We start from the raw sequence: 19,641 nt of genomic DNA on the forward strand, positions 1-19,641 counted from the left end.
ACGTCAGGTCTAGTGCATAGCATAGCATACATAATCGAACCGATTGCGCTGGCGTACTGGACTACAGCCATGCGTCTTTTGTCATCATCGGTTTTAGGACATTGATGATTGTTTAACTTTACTCCATGTAGCATGGGTAAGTTACCTCATTTCGATTCAAGCATGCTAAACCGATTTAGCACCTTTTCAATGTATGTAGCCTGTGAAAGACCAAGCAGTCTTCTTGATCTATCTCTGTAGATCTTTATACCAAGTATATAAGCTGCTTCACCAAGGTCTTTCATTGAGAAGTTACCAGATAACCATACTTTTACTGACTATAGTAGAGCAATGTCATTTCCCATTAATAATATATCGTCCACATATAGTATGAGAAATGCTATAGAGCTCCCACTTGCTTTCTTGTAAATGCAAGCTTCTTCGCAATTTTGTTCGAAACCAAATTGTTTTATGATTTCGTCAAAACGCTTATTCCAGCTTCTTGATGCTTGCTTGAGTCCATAAATGGATCTCTGAAGTTTGCAAACTTTATTTGCATCCTTCGATATGAAACCTTCAGGCTGCATCATATATACATCCTCAAGCAGGTTTCCGTTTAGGAAAGCTGTTTTCACATCCATTTGCCAAATCTCATAATCGTAGTGAGCGGCAATTGCAAGCATGATTCTGATTGATTTGGACATAGCCACAGGAGAGAAAGTTTCATCATAATCAATTCCTTGCTTCTGACGACATCCTTTCGCTACTAACCTAGCTTTGTATGTGCTAACCTTTCCATCCATGTCTGTCTTATTTTTTAAGATCCATCTGCACCCAATGGGTTTTATCCCTTCGGGTGGATCAACCAAAGTCCACACTTGGTTAGTATACATGGAATCCATTTCAGAATCCATGGCCTCAAGCCATGCTTTAGAATCTGGACTAGTAAGAGCCTCTTCGTAGTTTTCGGGTTCGTCGTCTAACACGGGAACCTCATTATCATCTCCCGCTAGAAAACCATATCTAACTGGGAGTTCACGAACTCTTTGTGATCTATGAATAGGTGGCACTGGAGTCTCATCTAATGGGACTCCTCCGGTTACCTCAACCGCCTCTGTTGTTTCAGTCGGTGTTTCTTCTTCTTGAACTTCGTCAAGTTCAATCATGCTTCCCTTTTGTGTTTCTTCGAGAAACTCTTTCTCTAAGAAGGTTGCATGTTTGGATACTATCACTTTCTGATCATCTGGATGATAGAAGTAATATCCCACAGTTTCCTTAGGGTATCCAATGAAGAAACATTTATCAGATTTAGAATCTAGTTTGTCGGACGCAATGCGTTTGACAAATGCTGAACAACACCATACTCTCATGAATAAGAACACGGGTTTCCTACCAACGAACAATTCATATGGTGTGGAACTAGCGGATTTAGTTGGTACTCAGTTTAGGGTGAAGAGGGCAGTTTCTAAGGCATAGCCCCAGAACGTCTTTGGAAGTAAGGCCATGCTCATCATGGATCGTACCATATCTAGTAGGGTACGGTTTCTCCTCCCGGATACACCATTGCGTTGTGGTGTATAGGGAGGTGTCCATTGTGAGCATATCCCACATTCAGTTAGATAATTCAGAAAATCATCTGAAAGATATTCGCCACCTCGATCAGATCGAAGCGTCTTTATTTTCTTTCCTAATTGATTTTCTACTTCATTCTTGAAGCATTTGAATTTCTCAAAAGCTTCTGATTTGTGCTTCATCAAGTAGATGTAACCATATCGGGTATGGCCATCTCCAATGCTAATATGGTGTTCGATATGTGCGTGAATGATGACCAAGTCTTCCGTGAGATGGAGCAGGGTTTGCGGAATGTCGTTGCTGAGTTGTAGGCGGTGAATGTGAAGTTGGCCCAGACTGGCGAGCTGCTGGGTCGTCATGAAGCCGAGATAGCCGGTCTGTCTGAGCATCTTAAAGTGGAAAAGGAGGCGAGATCTAAGTTGTCCGGAAAATTGGCTGGTGCTGCCGAAGAGCTGCGTTGTCGTAGGATGCTGTAGAAGATGGCAATTTCATGGTCTCGCCGCGTTAAAGGCGTTTTGTTGAAAGGGCCCGGCAGCTAGACTTGCTGTCCGCATAAAAGTCGACCGTGCTGACGGAGAACGAGAGGCTTCGGCGGGAACTCGAGGTAGCCCACAAAGAAGCCGCCAATCTTCGTGCTTTTGCGGGTCAATGAGAAGAAAAGCTGGTGAAGATGGATTGGATGATGCTCATCATGGCCGCTCATAATACCGGATATGCTGTTCCTCCGGAGGTTATCTTCTCTCCGGATGTGTATGACAAAGATGCTCAGGCGAGGGCTGTTGAGTTCTGTGGTTGTTTTAAGAAGAAGTAGGCTAAACTAAGGCTTTCTTGTTTTGTTCTGTTTAAAAGCTTTGTAATGATGTATCAGTACATTCAGATCCTTCGTGATCTTTTGGATGGATTCTTTGAATGCTATTATTATAAACCTGCACTTGATCTGATGGTTACTTTTACTGAACTGTCTTTCACGTCCCGTCTTTCTGGGCTATAAATAGGAGTCGTTTTTGCGTTATTTTGGGTTGCTTTGTTTGCTAGTTTGCTAAGATCTTTTGTTGGTCGCTCTTTGTCCTGTACTCCTCTTGTAATGTCTCTTCAGGATATTGTCGATCCTGCTAGAGTACTGGAGGTGCAAAAAGCTATATCAGCGCTGCCATATCCCTATGTGTACTATCCGCCGACTGCAGATCATGACGGGGAGCGGAAAGCCCGGTATGCCTCACCTGTGTGGATGAAACGGGGTGCTACCTCTCAAAAAAGAAATACAAAAAGTGAGAGTTCTACTCTGTATACTGGATTGGCGATGGATTCCTGTGAAGTGGTGGCTAGTGTGTTGTCCACGACCGAGAAAAAGATTTGGTCGCAAGATGGTATTGGCTTTCTCAACCCTGATGAGATGGTCGCGCCTGTCTTGAACCCACACCGTTCGTGGATTAGGAGGCTTCTTCCCGACGAACTAGAAAGGGTGACAAATCTTCCTACCGAATTTGAGTACCGGCATGTGGGTCGCCATGCTTCGCCGTCGCGTCCGTATGGCCTGACGTTCGTTGACCCTCTGAAGCCTCGTAGCGTGGTTTTCCTTGAGTTTGCCAGTCAGGGTTATCTCAGGCCTGTCCCGGCGAATCCAAACCATCGCGTGTGCGGATTGGCGAGCAGTGTACCAAGATTTGATGGATGATGAGGCTATCCCTAATCCTGACCGTGCCAACATGTGGCCTTAGTAGATGCTGGATTCTTGGGGATTAGACGTACTTTGTTTGCGAGCAGCTTCAGTTTATGTTTCCAGATTTCCTGTATTGGATATTTGCTTTAATGTATGTGTAATGTATGGTTTTTTGTTTATCGATGAACTTTGTCAGGTATTCGTGACGCTTTTCTAAGCTGCGAACTTTGTATAGCTTGTATTCTGGTCAATTGGTAACAACATCGGGTTGTTTTTAGTGTTTGCTTAGAGGCGTTCGAGATGCTCGAGAAGCCTGGTGTTATTAGGCGAGGATCGTATCGGGTAGCTCGCATTTTGGTCAATCGGTAACAACATGGGGTTGTTTAGGCGATTGCCGGGAGGCATTCGAGATGCTCGAGAAGCCTTGGAATAACAACTGATGTTATTAAGCGAGGACCGTATCGGGTAGCTCGCATTTTGACAATCGGTAACAACATGGGGTTGTTTAAGTGATTGTTGTGAGGCATTCGAGATGCTCGAGAAGCCTTGGGATAACATCTGGTGTTATTAAGCGAGGACTGTATCGGGTAGCTCGCATTTTGGTCAATCGGTAACAACACGGGGTTGTTTAAGCGATTGTTGTAAGGCGTTCGAGATGCTCGAGAAGCCTTGGGATAACATCTGGTGTTATTTAAGCGAGGACCGTGTCGGGTAGCTCACATTTTGGTCAATCGGTAACAACATGGGGTTGTTTAAGCGATTGCTGGTAGGCGTTCGAGATGCTCGAGAAGCCTTGGAATAACATCTGGTGTTATTAAACGAGGACCGTATCGGGTAGCTCACATTTTGGTCAATCGGTAACAACATGGGATTGTTTAAGCGATTGCTGGGAGGCGTTCGAGATGCTCGAGAAGCCTTGGAATAACATCTGGTGTTATTAAGCGAGGACCGTGTCGGGTAGCTCGCATTTTGGTCAATCGATAACAACATGGGGTTGTTTAAGCGAATGCTGGGAGGCGTTCGAGATGCTCGAGAAGCCTTGGAATAACATCTTGTGTTTAAAATAAGCATTTGATTTGATTATTCATTGGTAGGTTACATAAGCTATTGGTAATACTTTTTTAATGTCTGGATATTCCAACTATTGTCGAAAACCAGCCCGTCTAAGGAGGCGATCCTGTAGGCCCCGTTGTGTAGGACCGTGTGAATCTTGTAGGGTCCTTCCCACGTCTGTCCTAGCTTTCCTTTGGCGAGCAGGGATTGAGCGGCGGCTGCATCCCAGAGCACAAGGTCCCCTACTTGGAATGTGCGGGGTCGCACCCGTTTGTTGTGATACCGTGCCAAGTTTTGTGTATGAGCCGTGATGTGAAGCAGGGCATTAAGGCGTTCTTCCTCGAGTCGTTCGCCGGCCTCAGTAAGTTCCTCACCATTACTGGCTTCCGCGTAAGTGACTTGGCGAGGAGACCGAAGGATGACTTCGGAGGGTGCCATTGCTTCTGCTCCATAGGTTAGGAAGAGAGGAGTTCGCCCCATTTCGGAGTGCGGGGTTGTTCGATATGACCATAACACCGCTGGGATGTGGTCGGGCCACGCTTGCCCTTTGTCAAAAAGGCATGCCTTTATTCCACGCAAAATTGTTCGGTTGCTGACCTCGGTGAGTCCGTTACTCTGAGGGTGTGCGACCGATGTGTAGCAGAAGTTGCGGAACTGAACGCAGTCAAACTGTCGTCCGTTATCCGTGATAAAAGAATGAGGGACTCCGAAGTGGTGTATTATTATTCGTTTGAGGAAACTTATGACGTTCTCGGCGGTTATCTTTGCGATGGCTTCGGCCTTTATCCACTTTGTGAAGTGGTCGACTGCGACTACAACGAAACGCTTCTGCGCTAAGGCTATCGAAAACGGGCCGAGCAGATCAACCCCCCATACGGCAAAAGGCCAGGGTGTGATGATGCCCTTTAGTGGAGTTGCCGGTGCATGATGGGTATTCGCGTGCATCTGACATGCTTGGCAATTGCGCACTATTCTGACCGCGTCTGAGTCCATAGTCTGCCAGTAGAGTCCCTGAAGTCGAGCCTTTTTCGCAATGGATCGAGCGCCCTGATGCGAGCTGCAGACTCCCTGGTGTATTTATTTTAGACAGTGATCACCTTCTTCCTCGGATATGCATCGCAACCAGGGCTGGCTGGACGACTTCCGATATAGGATGCCTTCATGCATCGCGTACCGCCAGGATCACCGAACCACGAGGGATGATTGCGTCCTATCTTTTGGCAGAGCTCCATCCTCTAGATACTTGATTATATGACTCCTCCATCCGTTCGTTGCTGTGTCGATATGTAAGGAACAGTGTGTGTTAATTGTCGGGGCAGCGGCGATTTCTATAAGGGTGTGTGGATCACTAGACTGTTCTCCCGCTGCGAGGGCAGCGATACCATCTGCCTCTTTGTTTTCTTCTCGCGGAATGAGCCTTAGGGTGAATGTAACTCCCTTGCTCTTGAGATCCTCGAGCAGGGATTTGGCGAGCTCCAAGTATTGACACATGGTTGGGTCCTTTGCTTTGTATGTGCCACTGACGTGGCTGACGACGAGCTTAGAGTCTGAGTACATTGTCAGGTGTCCCGTCACCATTGTTCTGGCCAGCCGGAGGGCCGCGATCAAGGCTTCATACTCTGCTTGATTGTTTGTGGTTGGGAAATCAAGGCGGACGGCGTATCGCAGGCGGAGGTCGTTAGGTCCCTAAATGGCGATGCCAGCGCCTGCTCGCCTTGGGCCACAAGACCCATCCACACTCATAGTCCACTGGTCACTGTTGCGATCTTTGTCTAGGGAGAAGTCACCGGTTGATGATCCGATGAACTCGACGAGGAAATCTGAAAGCACTTGAGCTCTGATCATGGTGCGAGCTTCAAAGCGCACATCAAACTGCGACAGTCGGACCGACCAATTAGTTATGCGACCGAAAACCTTGGGCTTTTGGACTGCCCTTTTGAGAGGATAATTGGTTTTGACGACGACTGTATGCGCTTGGAAATATGGCCGTAGGCATTCAGATGCTTGTGTGATGGCGAACAGAGCCTTTTCAACCTCAGAGTACCGGATTTCTGCTCCCTTAAGCACCTTACTTAAAAAATAGATCGGATAGAGCTCGGTACCCTCGACTTGAGTGAGAACCATTGCCACGGTTTCGTCGGCTATGGTGAAGTATAGATGGATGTCTCGGCCTTGTTTTGGCACCGATAGCAGGGGTGGAGTGGCAAGGAAGGTTTTGATGGCGTTGAATGCCGCCTGATAGTCTGTTGAACATTTGAAGGGATGCTCCTTCTTGATCTCTTTATAGAAAGGGAGGCAACGCTGCGCCAAGCAGGAGATAAACCATCCTAAGGCGATGATCCGTCCATTAAGTCTCTGAACGCCCTGGAGATTGTGCGGTGCTTTCATTTCCAAGATTGCCTCGATCTTCGCAGGATTAGGTTCAATACCCTTCTCCGAAACTACACAACCGAGGAACTTTCTAGAACGAATTCCGAAGAAGCACTTTTCTGGGTTGAGTTTGAGGTTGTAATTTCGAAAAATCTTGAATGCCTCTACCAAATCTCGTGGATGATCGCTTTCTTCCGTGCTTAGGACGACCATGTCGTCAATGTATACTTGTACCATCTTGCCAATGAGATGAGAATTTATTTTGTCTATTAGCCGTTGATAGGTGGCTCCTGCATTCTTTAGGCCGAAAGGCATTACGTTATAGCAATATGTGCCTTCATTCGTTATGAAAGAGGTTTTTTCAGCGTCGGCTGGGTCCAGGGGTATCTGTTGGAAACCGGCTATGGCATCGAATTGGGATAAGATCTTGCATCCTGCTGTTTGGTCGAGAAGCTGATCTATGTTAGGCAGGAGGTAAGAATCTTTGGGACATGCTTTATTAACATCGGTAAAGTCTACACACATGCGGTACTTCCCACTGGCTTTCTTTACAAGTACAACATTTGAAAGCCAATTCGGATAGTGAACCTCGCGAATAAATTTTATAGCCAAAAGCTTCTGGATCTCAGCCTTGACAGCTGCCTGCTTGTCCCTTGCTTGTACCCGCTTCTTCTGCTTAAGAGGCTCGACAGAAGGATCGATATTCAACTTGTGAGTTGCCTGCTCGGGTGAAACGCCAGTGATGTCTTCGGTGCACCAAGCGAACACGTCTGAGTATTCGGTGAGGATGGCTTTTATCTCGTCGACCAGCTCGGGTGGCAGCCTGGTCCCAATCTTCAGTGTCTTGCTCTCCCTGACCCGGCAGTCTACGACCGGCTCAATAGGAGTGGGATTGCACCCCCTCATATTCATCAGATCGTCCTCTAGATACAGAGCTGTCCGAGGTTGGGTTGCCTGCCACTGCAGTTTCTTAGCCAAGATTCGGTCTCCATGGATGGTGATCTCGCCTCTCTGATGTGGTAGGGTCAGGCATAGCTCGGAGACGTTAATCATAGACTTCAGGCTCGCCAGCAGGGGTCTTCCGATGATAGCGTTGTAGGCTAGGGGGAAGTCCACCACTACCCATTTGGCAACACTTTCCACCTCTCTTCCGTCATGACCGAGGATCGTAGGAAGAGAGATGATCCCTTTGACGGGGACTTCTATCTCGAACAGCCCTACCAGGGGAAAAGTTCCTATACGGAGGGCAGTGTGGGTATTCTTCATGGCACGCAGCGCTGTCCAGGTCAACAAATTGACTGAACTCCCCGTGTCAACTAGCACTCGGTGCACCCTAAAGCTGGCGATACTGATTGTGATGATGAGGGCCTCCGAGTGGCTGGTTCAGAGTGGTGGTTGTAGTGTCAGGGTCTGATCGGCTGTCTTTCTCTTCCGGGAGGTCTCCGAGTGGGGGCAGTGCACTGGTGCCCCTTCCCGTATGACATGAATCTCCCCGTGAAACCTTGGTCTTTTCGGGTCCTCGGCTCGACCAGCGTCACGCTGCTTCGGGCTTTGCTCTTTTTGCCTGAGGGATCTCGGCGGGGCACCCTGCTGCGTGATGCGATCGACTTCCTTCTACAGCTGATAACAGTTCTCCGTGGAGTGTCCAGAGGACTTGTGGTATTTACAGTACTCCTTTTTTATGCTGGTCTTGCCCTTATCCGCTGGCGGGGTCTGGTGCGCGTATCTTCGAGCCGGGTTCTGAGTGACATAGTGCACTTCCTTATCGCGGGACCGGTCACCTCTGCGATCCGAGTTTGTCGACTCTACTCGCGGGGGAAATGGAAAAGGGGCCTCCTTCTTGCGGCTTCATCCTCCGTCCCGAGCATCCCCGGTCACCTTGCCCTTTTCTTTTTTCCGAGAATCTCCTCTGGCCTTGTCTTTCTCCGATTCCTCGTACCCTACAGGCCGGTCACAGTCGTCGTACCGGACGAAGGTCTGTGCCATGGTCATGAGCTCTTCGAAGGACCGGGGCATCTTCTTAAAGCACTTCTGTTTAAGGGGTTCACAAGAAGTGCCCTTTGTGAGGGCATCGTGAGCTACTTCCAGATTGAGGCCTTTGACCTGAAAGGCCATGTGGTGGAACCTGGAGAGGAAATTGCGCAGCGGCTCGGTTGTCCACTGTTTGAGGCCGTTGAGGTCCGAGCTGATCTTCCTCACCTTTGCTGCCGCGACGAATCTGGAGAGGAAAAGGTCCTTCAATAGGTCGAAGGAGTCGATGAACTCAGGTGCCAATCCTCGATACCACTCCTGCGCACTCGCGGAAAGTGTAGTGGGGAAAACCTTGCACATAATGTCCTCATCCTTGGAGTAGAGGTTGATGGTGCTCATAAAAGAGGCCATATGATCATTTGGGTCTTCGGTTCCCGAATACTGGGATAAGCGTGGGGCGTTCCAGTCACGAGGGAACCTCGTTTCGATGATCCTTTGCACCAGCGGAGTTTTGCTGGAGGTGATGCTTCCCCCATTACTCCTACGAGCGCTCTTTTATCCAAAAAATGTTGGATCTTCTGCTCTAGTAGATCCTCGTCGCTGGTGGCTACTAGTCCTCCGGACGTCGCGCCCCTTGCTCATGGTGCAGCCGCGGCGGGCTCGAGCCGTCTGTCGATGAGCGCCTCCGGGGCCACGGATCTGTCCGCGACCACGCCTGTTTGTTGTGGTGTCGCGGCTTCCTTGAGGTATTGCCAAATTTTAGCATTTTCCTCCTGCAGGCTTTTTTGTTGCTCCATGACCTTCATCTGGGCCGCCGTATGGACGGCCTGAGTTGTCTGAAAACCCCGTATGGCGCTGAGGAGCTGCGAGGTATTTGTAGATACCCATTTTCGTCCGGGCCATTTTTTAAGTTTTTAATAAATTTCGCTCAGAATTTGAACAATTCATGAATTATCCAGAATATATGGTATTATCTCGAAAATAATTAATTAGGAAAAAATTGTGCTACTAAGGCTAATTTATCATATGTCGGTATAAATCGGTAAAAATTCCGAAGTATATTCAAAATATGACTTAATAGAATTAAAGTACAATTTTTAACCTATTATGAATTTTATTCGATATATGTTCCTCGTATTTTGAATAAAATTGAATTTGTTTGAATCCGAGTTATAATTTATTAATTAAGGTTCAGATGTCAACCAATCGAATTAACATTTCAATGCTTATTTGTTTGTCGTAAACTATATTTAGGAATGCCTATAGTCTGAATTGCAAATTATGATGTAACATCGTATATCAAAGTTAAAGTTAATATTGACTTTGATTACGATTTATATTATAATTAAACGTTTAGAATATAGTTGATTTCTAAATAACGAATTATAACAAATGGATCCAAAAATTGAAAAGTTAATAAATTAACGACAATTGAACGTTTCCTTAAAATGTCAGTCGTCATCGTAGTCCAAAACGTCTCCTTATTAAATAAATCGACGGTTGACATTCTTTTTAGATTAATTGTGCTCAAATCGTTTTGCTGTAAAATTTCACGGTCACGAGTTATTGTAACTCAAGTCATATTCATTAAGTATTTTAACCCGTCATGTGCTGCTGGGCTAGTTGCATTAAATAAAAATGGAGGCAATAGTATAAAAAAAAAAAAAACAATGGAGCTTTTATTAATAAAAGTAATAATATACGAGTACAATTACATTGTGGTACAAATGTCTAACTTCTAATTACATCGTTTGCAGGGAAAAGATGAAATAAAAATAAAGCGGAAAAAATATAGCGGACCCAGGGGCCCGCCTCATAATGTCGGGGTTTCTGTACCCCACTTTGAATACCGAGGCAACCAAATATCCGAGGCAACTAAAACTTTTCCGAGGCGATCAAAGCATATCCGAGGCAACAAAACATATCCGAGGCAACCAAGTTCATATGGGACAGTCAAGAATCATCAGATTTAACCCGGGGCTACCAAATTGGACCGCGGTAAATCAAACAAAAATTAAACCGGAGCGGCAACAGTCAAACATGGACCCGGAGTTCAAATAGGCGATTCGATTCGGAACTAATGCCGTCAATTCCCAATAAACTTACCGACTCGGATCAAATACAGCGTCCGTCTGCAAAAAAATCACAATTACAGGGACCAATTGGCATTTTTACCCAAAAAATCAATAATTCAACAGAGATGATCTCATCCAGCAGGCATCCAGAAATTTCAAAATACAGAAGAAAATGGGCAAGCAGATTGACGAAACAACCCTCAAGCAATAATTCACAGACAAATCTCTTACTATAAATAGAGAAAGTCTATCACTGTAAGAGGGGGAAAAGATCGGTAATCTCAATGTAAAGGGGGAGCAAAAAGAGAGCAAAATAACACTGTAAAAGGGGAGAAAACATCTGTAATCTCAATGTAACAGGGGAAGGAAAAAAAGATTGAAAATCTTTCATCACTGTAATAGGAAGAGTTGTCACTGTAAAGAGGGGAAAAGCTTCTCCAATACTGTAATTCTCAGAAAAGCAATCAAAAGAGCAAGGGTAAATTCATTTGCAATTTACTCACATTCATACATATATACACGTATATATCCGTTATTGTATCACTGCTTCTTCTTTTTTCTCATATAAATCAACCAAGTAGTAACCGTAACTCAAACCCGTTCCCGAGCACGCCAAACGGAGAACCGAAACACCCTCCAGAGCCGATAACGGCTCTGGTTGCGTTCTCGGAACCCGTTTGGAGGTCACTGGAAACCATCTCCACACAAAACTAAATTCAGGCAAGTAAGAATGGACTATAACAGTAGGAATAGCCAAAATCGAACCCACACAGCCAAGCATCCCGAAAATATCTCAAGCCAAATTATTCCCAGTAAATAATCCATTCCCAACAAAAAATACCCAAAGCATGCCAAATCAAATTGTCCCAACAAAGACAATACCACAAGCATTACAAATCGAATAAACAACACGCCTCTAACAAGATCAACATAGCAAGCATCTACCTCAGACCACAGAACATTTCATACGCCTCTAAGAGTTCTTAGAACTCGCGGCAAACCCGAAGAGAAACCGAGGTCGAGGAGGAGTGAGAGCAAAAGAGACACAAACCTCATAGCTCACCTTTACATGTAGGTTCCCACTGATTAGAACCACCCCCTCGGAAGTTCGAACTCGTCATCGGAGGTGAGGGACGGCAACCGTCTCCGAATCGCCCAAAAACGGACCCAACGGTCCGAACCATGTCAAAATACAGAGAGATGACCAAAAAACGCCCATAGAAGAGTAGACGGAGTGAGAACGGCGAGAAGAGTGGTCGGAATCCATGGGAACCGAAGAGAGAGAATCGATGGAAGTGAGGGGTGAGAAGATGAAAGTTCGAGAAGATGAGAGGGGAAGAAAAGAAAATGGGATTTGAATAGTTTGATAAAACAAATGAACGGAGGTGGTGTGGGTTTAGATATAGGTATTCTTTTTATTAATTTTGGGCCTTTAACTTTGGTTGGAATAAACAAGCCCATTTAATTCAATTATGTTAGTTCGAGTCTAATTATCCGGTTTCGCATGTCACCGACCCGAGATAGTGAAATAAATATGAATCTCCGCGTGTATGTGATACACACGACCCTAATAAAAAACAATAATAATAAAGTTGACTCGAAAAAAAAGGCTAAATAACATAATGCGCGGTTCTTTTGAATTGGTTTAAGCTGATACAAAAATGCATTATTAACTCGACGATACGCGTGAAGATATTCTTCATTAGAAACTTTGCACTGGTTTCTGAATACACACATGCCATATATATTATATTCGGAGAAATAATACATCAAATTTCAAGATGTCATCTCGAACCGATATAGTTAATCAAATTAATTCGAACTAATGTGAAAACGTTATTCGAATGCGCGACCAAGCTAATTCTAGTCGATGTGAAAACGTCGCTTGAATTCGAGATGCTCGCCCTTAGATCTTTTATTCTATTTTATCGTATATGTGATATACGTAAAATCATATTAAACTCTAATTTAATAAAAAGAGATTACGTGTGCGCCGCACGCGTAATTTAAAACGAAAATAAATCAATTCGAGATGTTATCCCGAATAAAAAATATATTAAACCAAACTGACTCGGATTGATATGAAAATGTCATCCGAATTTATCTCTGAATTAATTCAAACTGATGTGAAAACGTCATTTGAACTTATAAATTAGATTAATTCAAATTGATGTGAAAACGTCATTTGAATATTAAAATTAACTCGAATTGATGTGAAAACGTCGTTCGAATTTATAACCATATCAATTCGGATTAATGTGCAAACGTCATCCTAATTCATAACTAAGTTAATTCGGGTCGATGTGAAAACGTCATTCGAATTTAATAACCAAACTAATTCTAATCGATGTGAAAACGTCATTAGAATTCAATACTAAACCCAATAACCTCAAAATCCACGAGTGCTCGGTTTATACCATTCAAAACAAAACAAATAGCAAACACAAATAGCAAACACATGATATCACAATAGTACCGATACGTCGGGCGGGGTAGGGTGAGATTACATCTCTTCCCTACACGTAACCGGAAAAACGAACCTTAAACCTCTGCGAAGACCATCTTTATCCAAACCAAAACATACAGAGTCAATCCCAACAGATAGGGCGACCAATCACGCCCGCATACACATATTTCCAAGTGATGATTGGTGGCGACTCGAAACCTTAAACGCGAGAAAGGCAGATCGAGCCGACCACGCACCCCGACCTGCGTAAAAAACCGGAAGCCAGGGTGCGACAGTATTGTAGGCTTCCTCCTCCTCGGGATCTACTTCCTCCATTAGCGGAGCCAGGTTTCTGGGAGAGATTGGGGTGGACAGCGCGGGACGTGCTTCACTGGTCATGGAACTGGTAGCTGCGGCGTTTGGCACTCCGGTCGGAGTGGACTCAGTTGGTGTCTGCATTCTGCTGAAACTTTTGAAAATCACTTGTAGTCCACGATCACCGCACCAAATAATTAGGGAACAGACTACAGGGATTCGAGCGGCTCGTCGGGGATTCCGGTTGTTCTCGGGGATCGTCTCTGCACGGGGAGCGATCCCTGCGAATACTCGATCAAGACAGTTAGATGTTCGAGACGTCAAAGGAAGGAAATAATCGAATAGCTTAAGAGGTTACCCGATTTGTGGTAAGCAAGTTTCCTCTCTCTCCACCTTCCCATGTTGGAGGTATTTATAATGGGTTGAGGTGGTCTTTGGGCTTTGTTCATTGGGCCTGGGCCTGGGCCTTTTGGGCTTTTGTGAGATCCCGAATCAATATATTTTAAGGATTATAATTTATAAATTAGAAGTCTATAATATATTTTCTAAGGTTTATAATTTATGAATTGGAGTCTAGAATTTTAAAACTATGGTGTAAAATCATAATATATAGAGAATAATGACATATTAAGAATTAAGTTTGGTGATACGACTTAATTATAATTTTGTACTTAATTATGATATTCATGTATTTCACCCTTTATTATTTCGCCTAGGGCCCGTAAATTTTATGGAGCGGCCCAATTGGCTATTGAACTATCCCAATTGGTGAAATTTCAGCCAATTTGGATAGAGATTGATACGTCAGTTGCACGATTTAAAGTTTATTTGCCACATAGATTTTTTTATACGGAAAAAATTAATTAAAATAAACAAAATAAAAACAAATCCCTAAATTAAAATTTATTGAGTCTAAGTGTCAAAATATCTTCATATGTCAACAGGTGATAACTAGTTACCTGAAATTGCTTACGTGTCCAAACCACTGGATCAATCGGTCGCTGTAATAAAAACATGTAAAACAGAACGCAGGTCAGACGATGCCGGAGTCCGGTGAACACGCTCCAATGCTTAAGTCAGTTTATGATTGGATTAGATTGAAGGTTATGAACTAGTTGAGTGATAGTAGTTAACATACCGAATCTTGTGTTCATACTTTGTCTATTTATAGTGTATGATTAGATTAAAGTTGTCACCTCTTTAGAAATCATTATGAGTTTAGGATTCCAAATCCCTTAAGGAGTCTAAATCCTGGAATGAATCCTTTATCTCGTAAGATTTCGGAAGATTCTCTTGCGATTAGAGCTAAAGCCTCGCTTGCTGATTTTGGACCTTGTTAGATGTTTTGGGCCGTTAATCGTTGAACCTGGACTACAGTAGTTTGGACTTTGGCCACTAGTTTCCGTATATGGTAACTCTAAGGAGGGTGTGTATAATGTCATCCATCTAATATCATTTTGCATGATATTAATATAATAACAATTTTGTTAAGTTCCTGTTCAAATCGAATAATTTTACCGATTGAAATAGATCAGTGTTGAAATATAATCAAAATAATAAATTAGAGTACAAATAATAAAATTTTGGATAGAGGGTTAAATAATGGTATAATAAAAGAAAAAAGTAGGCCAGAGATTTTATACTAATTGACGTGTTATTAAAATTAGACATCAATTTTGGAGTATTCCGATGTCGTCCAGCAGTTAGGATATCTGGCTTTCACCCAGGGGATCCGGGTTCAATTCCCGGCATCGGAAATATCTTTTTTTTTTATTCTTCAAAAAAAGTTCCGACTTTTATATGTATTATGTAAATTTGACATCAATTCTAGAGTATTCCGATGTCGTCCAGCGGTTAGGATATCTGGCTTTCACCCAGGGGACCCGGGTTTGATTTCCGGCATCGGAAATATTTTTTTTTTTTATTCTTCAAAAAAAGTTCCGACTTTTATATGTATTATGTAAATTGATTTAATGTTTTTTTTTTTTTTGAAAAAATATGGATTTAGTCATAATGTAAATTTAATCTTAATATTTTTAAGCAAGATCAATTTTAACCATATGTTACCGAAATTTTAAAAAGCCTGATTTGACAGTTATTTAACTGTCACATCATACGTTTCAAACATGTTTGTCGATAAACTGAAACAGATTGTTTTTTTTTTTTGAAAAAATATGGATTTAGTCCTAATGTAAATTTAATCTTAATATTTTTAAGCAAGATCAATTTTAACCATATGTTACCGAAATTTTAAAAAAACTGATTTGACTGTTATTTAACTATCAAATCATACGTTTCAAACATGTTTGTCGATAAACTGAAACAGATTTTTATATTTGTGGTTGGTTGTTTATAACTATATTAGTAACACAGTAAAAAAAAGGCTGCTGCTGGATGATCTCGTGGGAGCTGGCTTTCCTAGGATGGTTCCGCCTTAGTTTCTTTCTTCTTCTTTTTTTGTTGTTGTTTCCTTTCTTATTTATCAAAAAAAAAAAAAAAAGTAACACAGTAAAAAAAATTAGACATTTTGATAAAAGAGATTGTGATTAACTTATATATATGTCAGACTTAATTGTTAGCGTTTTAACAGGTTCTTTGTAATTGTGTAGTAATATATTAAATATTTTAGACATAATTGATGTTTGAAAGGTTCGATGTACCACTTAAATAATAATCCAACCAACCTTTTCAAATTTTTGGTAATGTATGGTTAAAATTGATCTTACTTGGAATTGGAAATGTTAGGGTTAAATTTGACCCTTATCCCTAGTAATCGATTTCTGGCATTGGAAATATCTTTTTCTTTCTAAAAAGGTTCCTTTTTAGTATTATCAGTAAATTGGGATAAATATTAAATTTAACCGTAGCGTTATTGTAGAAGTGCGGATTTAGCCATAACGTATAAAATATTTCAAATTTAATTTTAACATTTTCAAGCAAAACAATTTTAGCTCTATATTATTGAAAATTTGAAAAAACTGGTTTGACTGTTATTTAACTGTCACATCAGACGTTCCAAACAAATTTATCGATAAACTGAAACAGATTTTTACATTTGTGGTTGGTTGTTTATAACTATATTAATAACACAGTAAACAGACAGTTTGATAAAAAAAAAATTGTTATAACTATATTGGTTCAATAACGCATGAAGGTTTCTTTTGCTGCGTTCAAATTTGGCCTCCTTGATTTGGCTTAATACATCATATGTCCCTTGAGCTTGTCCAAAATGCTTGATCGGTCCTCTGAACTTTCAAAGTATCCAGATAACTTCTTCAACTTGCATAAAATGTTCAATTAGCCTCCTGAACTTGTGTAAAATGTAATCGATTAATCACTCAGTTTAAGAAAAAAAGTAAGTTAAATGAAGAAGATGTATTGCACGGATCTTTAAAAAAGTAAAATGACAAAGATCGGGGTATGTCGTTCTAATATTAGGGAAGACAAGTTTTATAGTTGAGCAAGTAATAACTTCTTTTTTAATCTATTTTTAAATTATATAATAACATTCTAAGATGCGTGGAATACATCTTCCGCATTTAATTTACCTTTTTACAACCGAATGATCAATTGAGTACATTTTACGCAAGTTCAGAAGGCTAACTGAATATTTTATGCAAGTTGAGGGGGCTATTGGAATACTTTGAAAGTTCAGAGGTCAATCAACCTTTCTGAACAAATTCAGGGAGCAAATGAAATGATGGATTAAGCCTTGAAATTTTGTAGGTTTCTTTATCTTAATTAAAGGGTAAATTACACCCATGGCCACTGAACTTTACCTATTTTCATATTATGGCCATTTAACTTCATTTTTTCCCGGTATAGCCACTGAACTTTACACTTTTTAACACCGGTGGCCACTCAATTTTAACTAACTTCTCAAAATGACCGTTAACGATCATTAACGACCTTAAAATGAAAATATTCAACAATTAAAGTTGTTCAGAATGACATTTACCATGAAACCATATTTTTTATTTTCGAAAATCACATTTTTTGGAGCTTTCTCTCTCTAAAAATTCACTTTCTCTCTCTTAACCAAACAACACCTAAATGACCTCAAAACAAAAAATTTCAAGAATTAAAGTTCCTTAGAAATCATTAACGCTTTGGATTTTCTATTTTTACCTGTCAATGGTCGTTTTGAGGCGTTAAGTGGCCACCGGTGTTAAAAAGTGTAAAGTTGAGTGACCATACCAGAAAGAAATGAAGTTGAGTGGCCATAATGTGAAAATGGGTAACGTTCAGTGGTCATGGGTGTTATTTACCCCTTAATTAAATATACACAAATTTAATGAATTCTTTTATAACTAATGAGTGTTCAAATCCATTTTGACATTCTAAATCCAAATGCTATGAGATCCAAAGTATTCCAAATCCTTGGGTGGCAAAATATCTAGAATAGTCCAAAACAATAAAAGATTTTCAAAATATATGCATGGATAAGGAAAGGGGCCATGTGAATTGAATGAATAGACAATTGATTGAAGAAATTGAAGAGAAAGAAAAGAAGTCTCCGTTCGTGGCATGGGAGATAACAAATTTGGTACACCTAACGAAAGAAAAATCAAACATAATTAGGGTTTTGATTGAGATGGAAACGTTTAAGCATGAGCAGTGGCGAATACAGAATTAGTTTATAAATACCCCTGTAATATGACAACAAAGGTACACATTATTCTAACCCTACTTTGTGATTACAGATTATTCTCTCAAGAATATTACTGACTTAGGCATCAGAGTGTGTCCGGCCGATCCCAACGGCGCCTCACAGGGAAGGGCTCCGATCAAGAATCTTTTCACAAGATATCAATTGGGGGCAAATTTTACATGTGTATGTATAAAAACTGAAAATTTTATTAAATCGAACTTGTTCAATTTTTTTCATATATATACGTGTTGTCATCTGAGTGGTTCAGGACTAATTTTTACGTACCAATATAAAATAAATTCCAAATTAAGCTAAATTTAGATAATAAAAGTAAAATTGAGTCGTTTTGAACAAACTTAGAGAAATTTATCGCATATCCTATATTAATCGAGTTGGATTTTGTAATTTAATACAAACTCAATGAGTTAATTAACCACTATGAATCCTGATTTATTGGGAACAAGAGGCCAAAACCATCCATAATAAGGGTAGTTCCAACGGTCGGGCCCGGAAACTATCCATGATATGGGAAAGCGAAGTGCAGAATTAGCCATAACGTATGAAATAGTGAAAATTTAACCCTAATGTTTCCAAGCAAGATCAATTTTAGCATTGCGTTATTGAAAATTTGAAAGACTTGTTTGACTGTTATTTAATTGTCACATCAGACCTTCCAAACAAATTTATAGATAAATTGAAGCAGTTTCATACATGTTTTATTTTTTTTTATAACTATATTAATAATACAATAAATATTTTAGACAGTTTGACAAAACTTTTTTATGATTAACTTATATGTAAAAGATTTTATTTTTAGCATTTTAATAGAATTTTTGTTTGTATTACGCTAAGAATGTGTGGTCAACTTTTCGGATGATCAGCGTTTAGCGTTTCACTCCAAACCGCAAGAAATATAGCGTTTGGTTAGGTTTATATAACTGCAGCATTTAGCATTTTCTTTGGAAACTGCAGCAGTTTGGAGCTTTTCACGAAAAGCTTATTTTGGAGCTTTTCATGAATAGCTATTTGTAGTTGTTTGTTATTGACAAAATTATCCTTCTTATTTCCACAAAAAAATATGTTTTTTCTTTAACATTATTTCTATTTTTAAAACATAATTACCGAAAGAACAAGGTTTTGTTGTATTATAATTTTTTTTATTTAAATTATTTTTATTAATTTGAAAAATATATTTTTTATTTTATAGTTTATTTGTTGATCAATTTAAAACATGTCCATATTAGACATTTTAAATACTAACAGCAATAGTTCAATATAATTTTACCAAACAATAATAATTAATCAGTTAATGTCAAACAGCTAAGAGCAACAGCAAACAGCTTACTGCAACCGCAAATAGCTGTTGGTTCAGTTGTTAGCTAATAGTTGTTGCGGTTGCTGTTTGCTGTTGTTGTAAGCTGTTTGTTGTTGCTGTTTGTTGTTGCTGTTAGCTGTTTAATTATTAGTGTTTGGTAAAATTATATTGAATTGTTGTTGTTGGTATTTAAAATGTCTAATATAGACATGTTAAATTAATCAATAAATAAAT

The 19,641-nt window shown here is 40.9% G+C and overlaps 1 long non-coding RNA gene and 2 other non-coding genes across 3 annotated transcripts; 2 read left to right on the plus strand and 1 right to left on the minus strand.

Annotated features, from left to right (window-relative positions):
* Window positions 1–10,258: 10,258 nt before the first annotated feature.
* On the minus strand, window positions 10,259–12,101 carry LOC136201549 (uncharacterized). The gene is made up of 2 exons (XR_010673901.1): window positions 11,626–12,101; window positions 10,259–10,737 (listed from the first exon to the last, which is right to left on the minus strand). It is a non-coding gene; the product is annotated as an uncharacterized lncRNA (long non-coding RNA).
* Window positions 12,102–15,126: 3,025 nt separating this feature from the next.
* Window positions 15,127–15,198, plus strand: TRNAE-UUC (transfer RNA glutamic acid (anticodon UUC)). Its single transcript has one exon. It is a non-coding gene; the product is annotated as a tRNA-Glu (tRNA).
* Window positions 15,199–15,277: 79 nt separating this feature from the next.
* Window positions 15,278–15,349, plus strand: TRNAE-UUC (transfer RNA glutamic acid (anticodon UUC)). Its single transcript has one exon. It is a non-coding gene; the product is annotated as a tRNA-Glu (tRNA).
* Window positions 15,350–19,641: the final 4,292 nt, after the last annotated feature.

This window comes from Euphorbia lathyris, chromosome 7 (assembly GCF_963576675.1).
Source record: "Euphorbia lathyris chromosome 7, ddEupLath1.1, whole genome shotgun sequence".
Taxonomy (NCBI): Eukaryota; Viridiplantae; Streptophyta; class Magnoliopsida; order Malpighiales; family Euphorbiaceae; genus Euphorbia; species Euphorbia lathyris.